This window comes from Charadrius vociferus, unplaced genomic scaffold (assembly GCF_000708025.1).
Source record: "Charadrius vociferus isolate BGI_N301 unplaced genomic scaffold, ASM70802v2 scaffold278, whole genome shotgun sequence".
Classification (NCBI taxonomy): domain Eukaryota; kingdom Metazoa; phylum Chordata; class Aves; order Charadriiformes; family Charadriidae; genus Charadrius; species Charadrius vociferus.
Window position 1 is genome coordinate 2914083 of NW_009649705.1, and position 11599 is coordinate 2925681.

The window sequence follows — 11599 nt, forward strand, 5'->3', positions numbered from 1 at the left end:
GGGTGAGTGGCAGGATGGACCAAACAGCAAAGCTGTGAACTAGATTAATCCTAGAAGAGAGGCGACCACCTTTTAATTCCTTCATATGTTAGCCTTACAGCCAAATGCCATTATGTAACAGCATTTGAACCGCAATAAAGGTAACATTCCACTGGCATGAAAGAGGTTTTCTTACAGGAAAAAAAAAAAACAAAAATGTATTATCAATGCAGTTGGCTTGTAACTCCCCAGAAATCAGTAAGTTACATTGAAGATTAATTTAATCCAGTATCTACGTATCTTAATTTTTCCCTATAGGGCCGAATAATTCAAAGTTAGATTTTCCTACAACTCCGTTTTTGCTGAAAAGAATTCATTCCGTTCACTGATTCTTAAAGTTTCCCAAGTTTATTCCATGTATTTTCTTTCTCTACAAGGACAAAAGCCCCACAAGCACATAAAGCTTTTAATAAAGTTTTAAATATACCTGAACAGATGGGAGTAAAGAAGAAATGAGACTATGCCAAGATTATACCTCAGGCCCAACTCAAACCTTTGCTATTCCTATTTTTACAGATCCTTAGTAGACAGACAGACTTGGGCTGCATTACAGTACATGTACATAATACGCAAAGGTATGACCCAAAACATGTATGGTTTTGCCTAAATATATTTTTTTCCACAAAGATTCTTAAAAGGGTATTGTTAGGTATGACATAAAAATAAGAAGAGATTATGTGCTTAACTGTTAGTGCATAGTCATAAGTAAGACGTGCATATTTCCTCACAAACATCAGCTCCTACCTCTGCAAGACTCAGCAACAAAATTACCCCTGAAAAAATCAGAATTTTTGCAAAACAAGGTAGTTAGTTTTCTAAAAATCCTAGTACCAAGGAGAAACACAAAAACTACATAGGCAATGTCACAGTTAGTATTTCTGAACGAACAACTACCAAAAAAGGAACGAAGTGAAAAGAATAAGTTTAGATTGGGAAACAAGGAAAAACCTCACATCTCAACTGGTAGCAGTGAAAGACGCTTAACAATAGAAATACAATTGCTAGAAACCTGTAAGATTGATTAGACTGATCACTGAATGAATTGTTGAGACTTTGAAAAAACCCAACAAAACACAAACTGACGAGACCTAGTCTGCAGAAAATGCATGTTCAGTACAGCTGCAGAACGAGCTCAAGGCTTTGTGGTAGCACACAGGCACCAAAATTACACCTGGATGGAAACAGCAGCACTACCAATATACAACAGCCCTTCCTGAACCAGGCTTTGTGTGTCCTCCTTTTCAATTAGGCTACATTACTCTTTATAAAAAGTCTTCATGCTGAAATAAATTACAAACCCATAGCTACGTTCAAGGCTTAATTGCTGGAAGAAATAAAAGGCCCAATGCAGGCATTTCTCTAGAAGAACGGCAAATACTACAGCTTTTAAGACAGCCAGCTAGGTAATGCTCCATCAGCCAAGTCTTAACCCCATTGTTGAATGATACAATAGATTTTTAAATTTATCATGAATTGCAGAAATTGAGGTGGGGTCTGTGTCTACCTATAAAATATATATAAACTCTGCTTTAACAAAAGCAGAAATTGGAATTTAACAGCCTTTACTAAGTGCCATTAACAACATCTGGGATGAAGGTGACAGAAGAGCATGGTCATGGTGCTGTACACTTGGAGCTAAGTTATAAAAATCAAAAGGAGTCACTGAAATCTGGCCAAAACCAATTTGGCCAACCAATTCCACCAACAAAGGGCACTTGAAACAGACATCCAAAGTAGGACCAGTGTGTGCAAGTGCTTCCATATAAATGTTAGAAGCCTAAAAATGAAAAAGGAAAACTTGAAAGACTGCTTTTGAGAGAATACATAACTGAGATATCTTCAAAAGTGAATGGATGAACAAAATTCAGGTGACAATACTATACTAAGGTACAAACATTGAAACAAGAAGAGAGTGATTGATTTGCCCCAGTGAAGGAATACCACTTTCTGCTAGGAAAACACAGTATCCTAACTACATTATTTACCTCAACAGGTACTGTGCTACATTTGAATTCCATATCCAAACTAGAAGGAATAGCATATTAATAGCATACTACCTGTCATTTCCAGTCAACAGTGACAGCACAGGTGAGTTAAGAACAAGAGACTGGAAAGTAATAACTGAAGATTTCAACTACTGTGGTGCAGACTAGGGGAAGAGGGCAGACCAAACAAACAACAACAACAAAAAAAAACACCCAAAAAACTAAACCCTGACCCTATAACTCCCCCTCACCCCTAGCCAACTGCAACCAGCTAGAAGACTACCAGGAGGAAAAATAACCCCTGACCTAATTCTGAGGAATACAACATAGTTCAAGATGTAATTATCCAGATAGCGCTCCAGAAGAGCATATTTAAACTCCCAGGGGAATAAAAAAAATAACAAAAAAAGTTTCATTACTTCAACATTTGACTTCAAAAGGGAGAACCCCAGTTAAAAGGAAACAAAATGGAGCAGCTAGAAGAACAAAAAGCTTCTTGAGAGCATGAAGACCATTTAAAACCTCACCATATTAAGTATACAACCAATCTACAAAGACTCCAGAAAACCATAAAGACTACTGTCAGGAAGTCTCTGAGCTTAGAAGATGCTGGAATTGCACTCAGGAGAAGTTTCATATACATTTGCCCTATTATTTACCTTTTGCTAGGCATGGTTCAAGACAAGCTACTTAACCTATGTCAGAGCAAAGATTTGTCTAAAAATCACACTTCTTGTCAATTTTACAAAGAGTAAAATTTTCCTAAAGAAAAAGTATATCCAAGAATCTTGCACCACAGCAGAAAACAGAAAAAACATCTTTGTTCAGTAAGGAAAAAATCAGGGAAGACCACACCTAAGCTCTCTTTCTAGGGGTCAAGTCAGAGGAAAAATGTCATATCAAAGTGCTAATAGAAGAGGATTTTAGAACAAATCACTAGGGCCACATGGCATTCACTTACGATTTCTAAAGACGGTAAAAAATTTTATGTTTCAGCATCTGTAAGAGATTACTTAAGCAGGAGGTGATAACAATTACCCAAATAATTACAGACTACAGTCCCATCTCCATCACTACATAGACTGATAGAAACTACAGTGGAATAAATATAAAAAAGAAAAAATAACACATGGGAAAAGAATTAACATGAATTTTGCAAAGAAAAGGTAATACCTCACAGGACTACCGGACAGATCTTTTGAAGGGTTGACCACTTGCTGACCAACCCTGATTAAACTGGCATATAACACTTACGACTTCCAAAAGGCATTCAAACACAATCCTCACTAAAGACTTCAGTGGAAATTATCTATAATAAAGATTTGAGAAAGGGAGAATTGCAATTATTTAAAGAGAAAAATAGCTTGTGTTTGCTGTTATCACAACAGAGAGAAGTTACCAGGGGTGTTCCGCTGCAGCTGAAAACAGAAACTGGCTATAAAGAACTACAGAAGTTTATCACAGTGCTCAATGCTCCGATAGTATCGTAAACAAAATCACTAGTGATAAATGCAAGGTAATGAACAGGGAGAAAAAGGTAACTACATACACAGCAATTCCTCTAAAGTGGAATAAGCAATACCTAACACTAAATCAATAGCAATACCTCTAAAGATCCAAGTTTAAACTCTTTCACACTTTCAAATCAAATCTACTCAATCATCACTGGCCAAAGAGGAAAAACAATATAAAAGAAGAATCAAGAACAATATAGAACACATTTGTTGCCACATAAGCAAGATGCTGGTGAATTATTTTTTTATCATGAGATGTTCAGACAATCCCCCTTCCATGGAAAGGGAAAAAGAGATGAGTTACATTTTGTATTAAAGGAAAAGTCTTCTCATTGGAAAAGATGGACAACTCAAGGAAGATGATAAATCTGCAAGGAAAAAAAAATAAATACATAGAAGATAGAGAGAGCTATGCCCAGTGTCTTACAACACACAACCAAAAAGGTGCTCAGCAAAATAATTAAGTAGCTTTAATAATCTATTAGGCAGGAAAACATCTTTTCTTCTTAATTGTGAGAGTCACTGCTGTAGAAGGCTACAGAGGCCAGAAATGCAACCAGTTGAAATAGGGATCGGGCAAACATGAAAATAAATGCTCTGCCAACTGTTAAACACAGTGGTCCAAAGGCAACTCTGCTTAAGTCCTTAGCCACCAGCCAGCTGATGAAAAATAGAATAGAGCCGCAGAAAAATCATGTTGTACGTGCCAAATTTCTATTCCTACACACCACTGTTGCAAAAAGGTTACTGAATTGTCTACTAACCTAGTACAGCAATTAATCTAACCTCGTAGAGGAATAATAATATTCTTACACGCAGAAGAAGTGTCACTAGCCTCTCATGGAAGCTTCACCCACTTACCCAAAATCTGAAGTTTGGCCTATGGCTGTCAGGCTGACTTCAGTTGGGAGACAGGTGTCAACATTTAGGCAAAATAATCAAGTAAGAAACTAATTTGAATGTATCAATGTTCTGTGAGGATACACAGTTCTAATGATGAATTCCTGACCCTGACATTATATGCGATCATTTAATTCCTTAATTCAGCTACTTACAAGAGTTCTTATCCTTCCTTTTTACAGCAAGTCACTTTTTATCACTTGACTTTTCATAAGTCTGATGATCAAAAACTCAGTCTATTGTAAAGACCGTATGCAGCTATTAAGAAGGTCTCTATCTTAACAGCATGCTATAACATCTTGCTACAACTCAGGAACATTCATTCCCAACACAACCAGATGCAACCGACATACCACAGCTTTTCTTGGGGTATGAACCACATCCATACAGTGTACTGTATGCCACAGTTCACCCCAAAAGCAAAGTAAACCAGTCCAATCATCTTTAAGTGACTTCAAGATACCTTTAGGTTTTGGGGGTTTTTTGTTTTGTTTTTTTGTTTGTTTGGGGGTTTTTTTGTTTGTTTTTTTGTTTTTTTGGTGTTTTTTTTTTTTGTTTTTTTTTTGTTTTTTTTACACACTGCAACTGAGGCAGTCTAATAGCTCAACTATACCCACTCAAACGGGCTGAAAAATGCTAGAAAAGCAGAAGTAACCCAAAATTTTAAGGGTTGCAATTTAAGCCACCTTTAAGCTAAATCTGACTGCTGCTGCAGTCCAGTCTCAATTTTTGTAGTGAATAATATATACTATATATGGACAGAAACCTACCTATGTGAGTAGAACTCCACCTTAGGGAAAAAAAAAAAACAAAAAACAAAACAAACAAATGCACAACATGGTGTTGTAGGGCCCTTCTGGGTCATCAGATATAAAATTCTTACCACAGGCAACCACACAATAAAACCATTTTTATTGAATGTTGTTACTATAAACATTTAGCATTTTTGGTTTGGTGAAGGGTTTTTTGTTTTATTTTGGGTTTTTTTCCTCCTTCTATCCTTTCTGAGGGATATCTACTCATGAACCCTAGCGTTTTATGCTCAGGTATGCCTCAGATACGTGGTGGCTTTGATTTACTGTCAACTTTTACATCTCTAACTTTAACAAAAGTTTTAACACTTCTGAAGGTATACCTAGTCATCAGGTCCACAGACTAATTTTGTTATGCTATAATGTGGCACAGCTGTTTCTGCAACCACACACATAGCCAGACAAAGGTTGACCCAGCTGAGAGAGACTTTCCTGCTGGAGTCCTTTCCAGCCAGATCACTTCCCCAAAACATAAAATCCCTGTGCAACAACACTAACAGCTGTGCCTGAACGTAACAAGGTTGATGCCACAGCTCTGAACTTGAGCATAGAGACTATTTTAGCAGATAGTAGTGATGAACTGATAGCCACAGACTGAACGGCACTACCCTGAAAGCAAATACTGTGTAAAACACTCCAAAATGCACATGCTAACTGACAACGAAGCAAGCAGCAACAGACTGAATATTAAAGCATGTGTATGTCCACTGGTCACTATCAGCAGGGTATGTGAACCTTTTAAGACTTTAAGCAAACCTCGCATATTACATTAAGGCCACAACACCACAACTATTTTGTCAGTCCACCAGCTTCACACACAAATAACTCCAGTGAGTTCAAGATAAATACTTGCCTACTTTGGGCTAAACTCAACTGCTAGTACTCACAACACCAAAGTAAAACAAAGGTCTTTCTTAAAATATTAGAAATGTTAATTATAAATATTATCCAATAGTCTGAATAACATTTAACACTAACACATCAATATATTTATATCGCTGTTTTTTCAGAACACAAGTAAGAGCTTTCAGGAACATGATACTAAGTTTAGTATCAAATCTAATCTATCCATTTTCTGAGTACCATTGTTAGAAGAGCCCGAGATCTCATTACTTCAGCCTAGAGACACTACTCCAGAATTCATTTTCCAGTAGGTTTGGAGCTGCTTCAAATTTCCTTCTTTCCCCAGATTTTCAAAGCAGTTGTACAGATTGAAAATATTAGCTTACTAAAAGTGATTATGTAACACCCAAAATGTGTTTGTCACACAGATTTCAGGAAATTTAAGAGAAAAGCATATGCACACAAAGATCTGTAACTAAGAACAGTAAAAACACAAGGTCTACACAGTGAAAGAAATCATCTTGAAGCAGTTGAGGTAGTAAGTTTTGGTTTTATTCAAAAGACAAACTATTTACACACAAACTAAAGCTTACTGAAAACATGCAAACTTCAGTATCTCCTGAGCATCTTAACTGCATTGCAGCCACCAGTGTTATGTGTGAATGCTGACATCTGGTTTCCAACTGATGTTTCCAGGAAAATTTGACTATCTTTACTTAACATAGCCTCCTCCTTAGGTCTTCCTACTTAACCAGTGCTAAGAATTGCTCCCCTGTAGGCATGAACAGAATAACAATTCAGGGTCAATCTCAAACTTGCTTCTATTAAGGGTCAATCTTGAATGCAAGTGTATCCACACCAAGCACCTACCATTTTCAAGATTACTCATAGGGCAATAACCAGCATTTGACATAGCAAGTCATGGCAAATCAAAATCATGACGTTGGCTAACTACGTATCAGTTTTAGCGCAGCCATACTGACATGTATCCCCCCCCTTATATACACACACACTGTCAGTGTATTTCATGGCTGTTTAATCATGAAAAGGTGCTGATCAGCAAGAACCCAGCACCACTTCTACCCTTAAAAGCCATTACACGCAATGTGGTAGACAGCAAATTTTATCTCCCTACTACTCAAGCAGCAACATACTGCTTAAGGGTATCCTTTCTTATAAATGAAATAGAAAGGTGAAACAAGACAAAGAACCAAAGGACCCACAGAATATGTTATATCTAAACGCTTATCTATTACTTATAGCCAAATGCCTATCTATTTCCAAGAAAGTAGGTAACACTAGACCACAGCAACAGACTTGAAAGATGACCTAAGTGGAAAGGGAGCACTACAGTAACAGTAGAGAAGCACTATGCTAAAGACATGAAAATAGGAAAAGGGCAAGTAAAACACTGGAAAGTAAAAATAAATAGTAGAAAGTGGCCTTAATACAGCACGCAAAGAGGCCAAATTGTCGTTTGACATATCTTAATTTTAAAAATGTAATGCTTAGTATGAAAAAAATACATACTGAATGGGTAGATCAGAAACAGACGTGAGAACAGTAAAATTATTTAGAAGTCTGGACTGAGCAATGAAATATAGACCACTAATAAATGTCAGTTACAGCATGCATTTCAGAAACATGCCCTCCTCTTCCTCCACAGGGACCAATGAAGATTAATTGAGAATTCAAATCTATGAAGTCCCTAGATTTTCCTAGCTTTCAAGAAATTGAGATAGCAATACACAAAATGTATAATCCTTTTAAAAGAGCATTTAATTATTACAGGTTCTAGGCAGGAGGGTTGGAAGTACTCCATTAACAGATGTATTACAGCAAATGCTACAAATTTAGCAGAGATACTAATGAAACGAGGCTCTATAACTAAGCTTCTCTTTCCTAAGAGGTATAGTTGCATTGGCTACACTTTTGATACATCTGTATCGTGATTAGTGACTATACTAATCTGTAAGCGCCTAATATACACAAGTAGCATGCGATCTTTCAAATTTGTAAAGTGACAAGAAACTAGGCGTACAGCCAATAACATATAAACCAATCCAATCTGGGGGAAAAAAAAAAAAAGACAGGAAAGACAAAGAGAAATCTCAAATGCAAGAGGATAAGCTCTACTCGTTCTAATGCATCCTGTTGAACTACACGTTCAAAAAACAGATAAATTTATTAACTACAGCAATACCGATTCTGTTAACACATTAACCTTTCCTTTTAAAATACACTTAAAAAAAAAGTCAGTACATTTAAGGTAATTTTAAGCAGCAGATTTTAAACTGTATTTAATGAATTTATATTTTAGTAATAATTTTACCCAAACAGCACAAATTCTTTTTTTTGTGTTATGGGGGGACAAAAAAGTGTTCAAAATAACTTAAGAGTAAAGCATTGCCTATCAATGGAGAGCATCCTCCTGGTCACTAAATGATATCAGACTTAGCTTAAACACTGCAAGTTTAATAGAATAGCTGATGTTGGAAGGAACCTCTGGATATCACCTTATCAAATCCACCCCAGCTCAATGTAGTGACAAATTAGAAATGCGATCCATCTTTGAAGTTAAGTCAGGTTGTTAGGGTCATATCTAACAGAGTTTTGCATATAAGAATACAGATTTCCCAGCCTCTCTGGACACCCTCTTCCAGTGTTCAATTACCTTAGCTATTCAGAATTCTCCTTGTTGCAACTTACGTCCATTACCTGTCAGCCTATCAAAGTCCATCCCCGAGAAGAACCCAGTTTCATCTTCACTACACTTTCCCATTAATTAGTTGAAGACAGCTGTAACGCGTCCCTCCAACCTCTTTACACTGAACACACTCATCCCTCTCAGCTTTTCCTTTGTTGTGTGCTCCAGCCCCCTAACTATCCTGGTAGCCCTCCACTGGGCTCACTCCAGTGTATCAGTGTCCTTATTATAAAACGATCTACCCAAAACTGTACTAAACACTGTAGATGTGATCTCCCAACTATCAAACAATGGGGAACAATTATTTCTCTCAAGCTGATGGCTACAGTCTTGCTTAATTCAGCCTGGTATGCTGTTTGCATTCATCCCTTGCAAGGGTGCATTACTCATGTTCAACGACTACCAGAAGCTGCTTTCTACCCTATCAGTCCCCAGGCTGTAGTATTCTCGTGCATTTTGGAAATGAAGGCACTTTACGAATTGTCAACAAGGACTTTTAATGCTATTCTTCATTACTGCTTCCTCGTTTGTTTTTATTATTATTTTTATTTTGAACTAACATACAGTCTACACTCATATACGTACAGCTCATGAAAAAAAGTAACTTCACAGACAACTGGTAACCACCATGCCTAACGGCACACCCCTGCTTCTCAGTGCTGATTGCACAAATCTTTTTTACTAACACTTTTAAAATCCTTTCTTTTTACTTTTGCATGTGCTTAGAAAGAGGAAAAACTGTCATGCCATAGTTTGTAAATGAACAGGAAGTTTGCAGACAGTCCATTTTCCTTGTCTTTAGCAATAATGAACATCAGCTAGTAGTCTCAACCAGATTTTTCATCCCTGAGAAATACCTAAGTATTATCTAACAACCTAGTATTTTTGGCCCAGTATGGACAAGGTTCTTCAACACAATTTAACTGCAGTGATCAGCATTCAATGCACCTAGTAATTCAGAGGAAGGAAAACCGAATTTAAGAGTACATGAATACTATGCTACGTATAGGAGGGAAACCCACGTAGACTATGACTAAGTAAACAGCCAATGAAAGTACAATATAATAAAGGAAAGATAATCATAACACTGTAAACAAAGTGAAATAAAAAAGGAAGGGGAAGGAAAAAAAAAACCAACCCACAACCACAAAATAGTTCAAGTTCTATGCTGAGGTAAGGTTGACGGGAAATGGAAACCAAGGCAAGAGTGGGGATGGTTAGCAAGACAAATATGATAGCTTTTCACAGCTGCACTCACTGTCTGTAAGTTACATTATGCAATCAAAACTGCAGATTATCGAACTAGTTTTAAAAAGTAGAAGGTAGGTTTATTTTTAAACACTGAGATGCATATTGTATTTGCTAAGGCTGCAGTTCCACAACAATAAACGACATCCAGTTTAGAACAGGACTACTGTGGTTTTGAACTCCCATCCCTTTCTCCCACTTTCTCTAGCACAACTCACTCTCTCTTTCTCACTAGCTGCTCACAGGTCCCAACAGCCAGTCCTGCCATGACAGCTAACATGGTAGAAACCTGAAATAAAAAAAAAAAAACAAAACACCAACCCAAGCGAGCAAACACCCAACACCTTCACGGCATCCCTGAAAAAAGTTTCATTGTGATGACTCATGGAGCTAAACTGTCTCCCCAAAATACAAACAGAAAAGGCCAGTGTTGGTTCAAAGAAGAGAGGACAATGACAACCCTAAATTAAGCCGGTTTAAATGGTCATGCAACCAAACATATATGCTTATTTGAATTAAACCTCATTACAAATACGCTATATAACATTTGTTCTAAGCTAATATGTTGTCTTTTGAGTCCAAATCTGCAACTGGAATAAAGACCTGCAGAACATTAAGTGTATTCCAAGCCTCAAAAAAAAAAAACCCACCCCCCCCCAAAAAAACACCAAAAAAACCCCAAAGAAACATTTAACTTTGCTAGTGGAGAGCTTTTCAAATCCTCTTTAAACTTTTGCCTAAAAAGAATAAAATGATGCCTCAGTAAGTTATTTCAACTCTTTGTTAACCCAACTCTTAAGTTATCCTATCCACTGAAAGGCTATACACTGTTGCCTGTCTGAATTTGTATAGCTCAGGCAATAATTAGCACTCATAAATTAAGCTTTTAACACTGGGAGGAGGGAGGCACCCTATTACCTAGTATGTTACGGGGTGCATAATCTCTCCTTGACCAGGATTAAGTTGCACCCTAATCTATTCTCTTTTAATTGAGGAATATGACTGGGTTTCTAAAGTCTGTTAATAGAAAGCATGTTTTCCACTCCTTCTTAAGTTATTCTTACAGATCTTCTCTGAACTCTCCAATTCTTTTTAACTATTAAAATATGCTGGACTTAGTCCAGATCGTAACTGCTGTACTATACAGTATTAGTCAGACGATCTCAGTATTTCTATTTGTTAATTCTTTGGACCGAAATATACATAATGATGGCCAAACACAGTGACAATGGCAACTCCTCCAAGATATATCCAACACTTGTGTCCAGTAAGAAGCAAACAACCAACCTTTGTTGCACTCTCCATTTTCTGTCATTTATTTTTATAAATATTACAGAGAACTTATCTGGCCTTTCTAGATACTACTTGGTTTCTTTAATGAGCCACCATCTACCAGAACAAAACCTCACCTTCTGAATGAACATTTTTCAAAACCACCACAATCAAAACAAAATCCCCCAAAACCCACGCACACAGAAATATTAGCTATTAACTCAGAAGATGTCTGGTAAATTCTTCCAGCTCAGTAAGAGTTCTTAAACATATACAGGT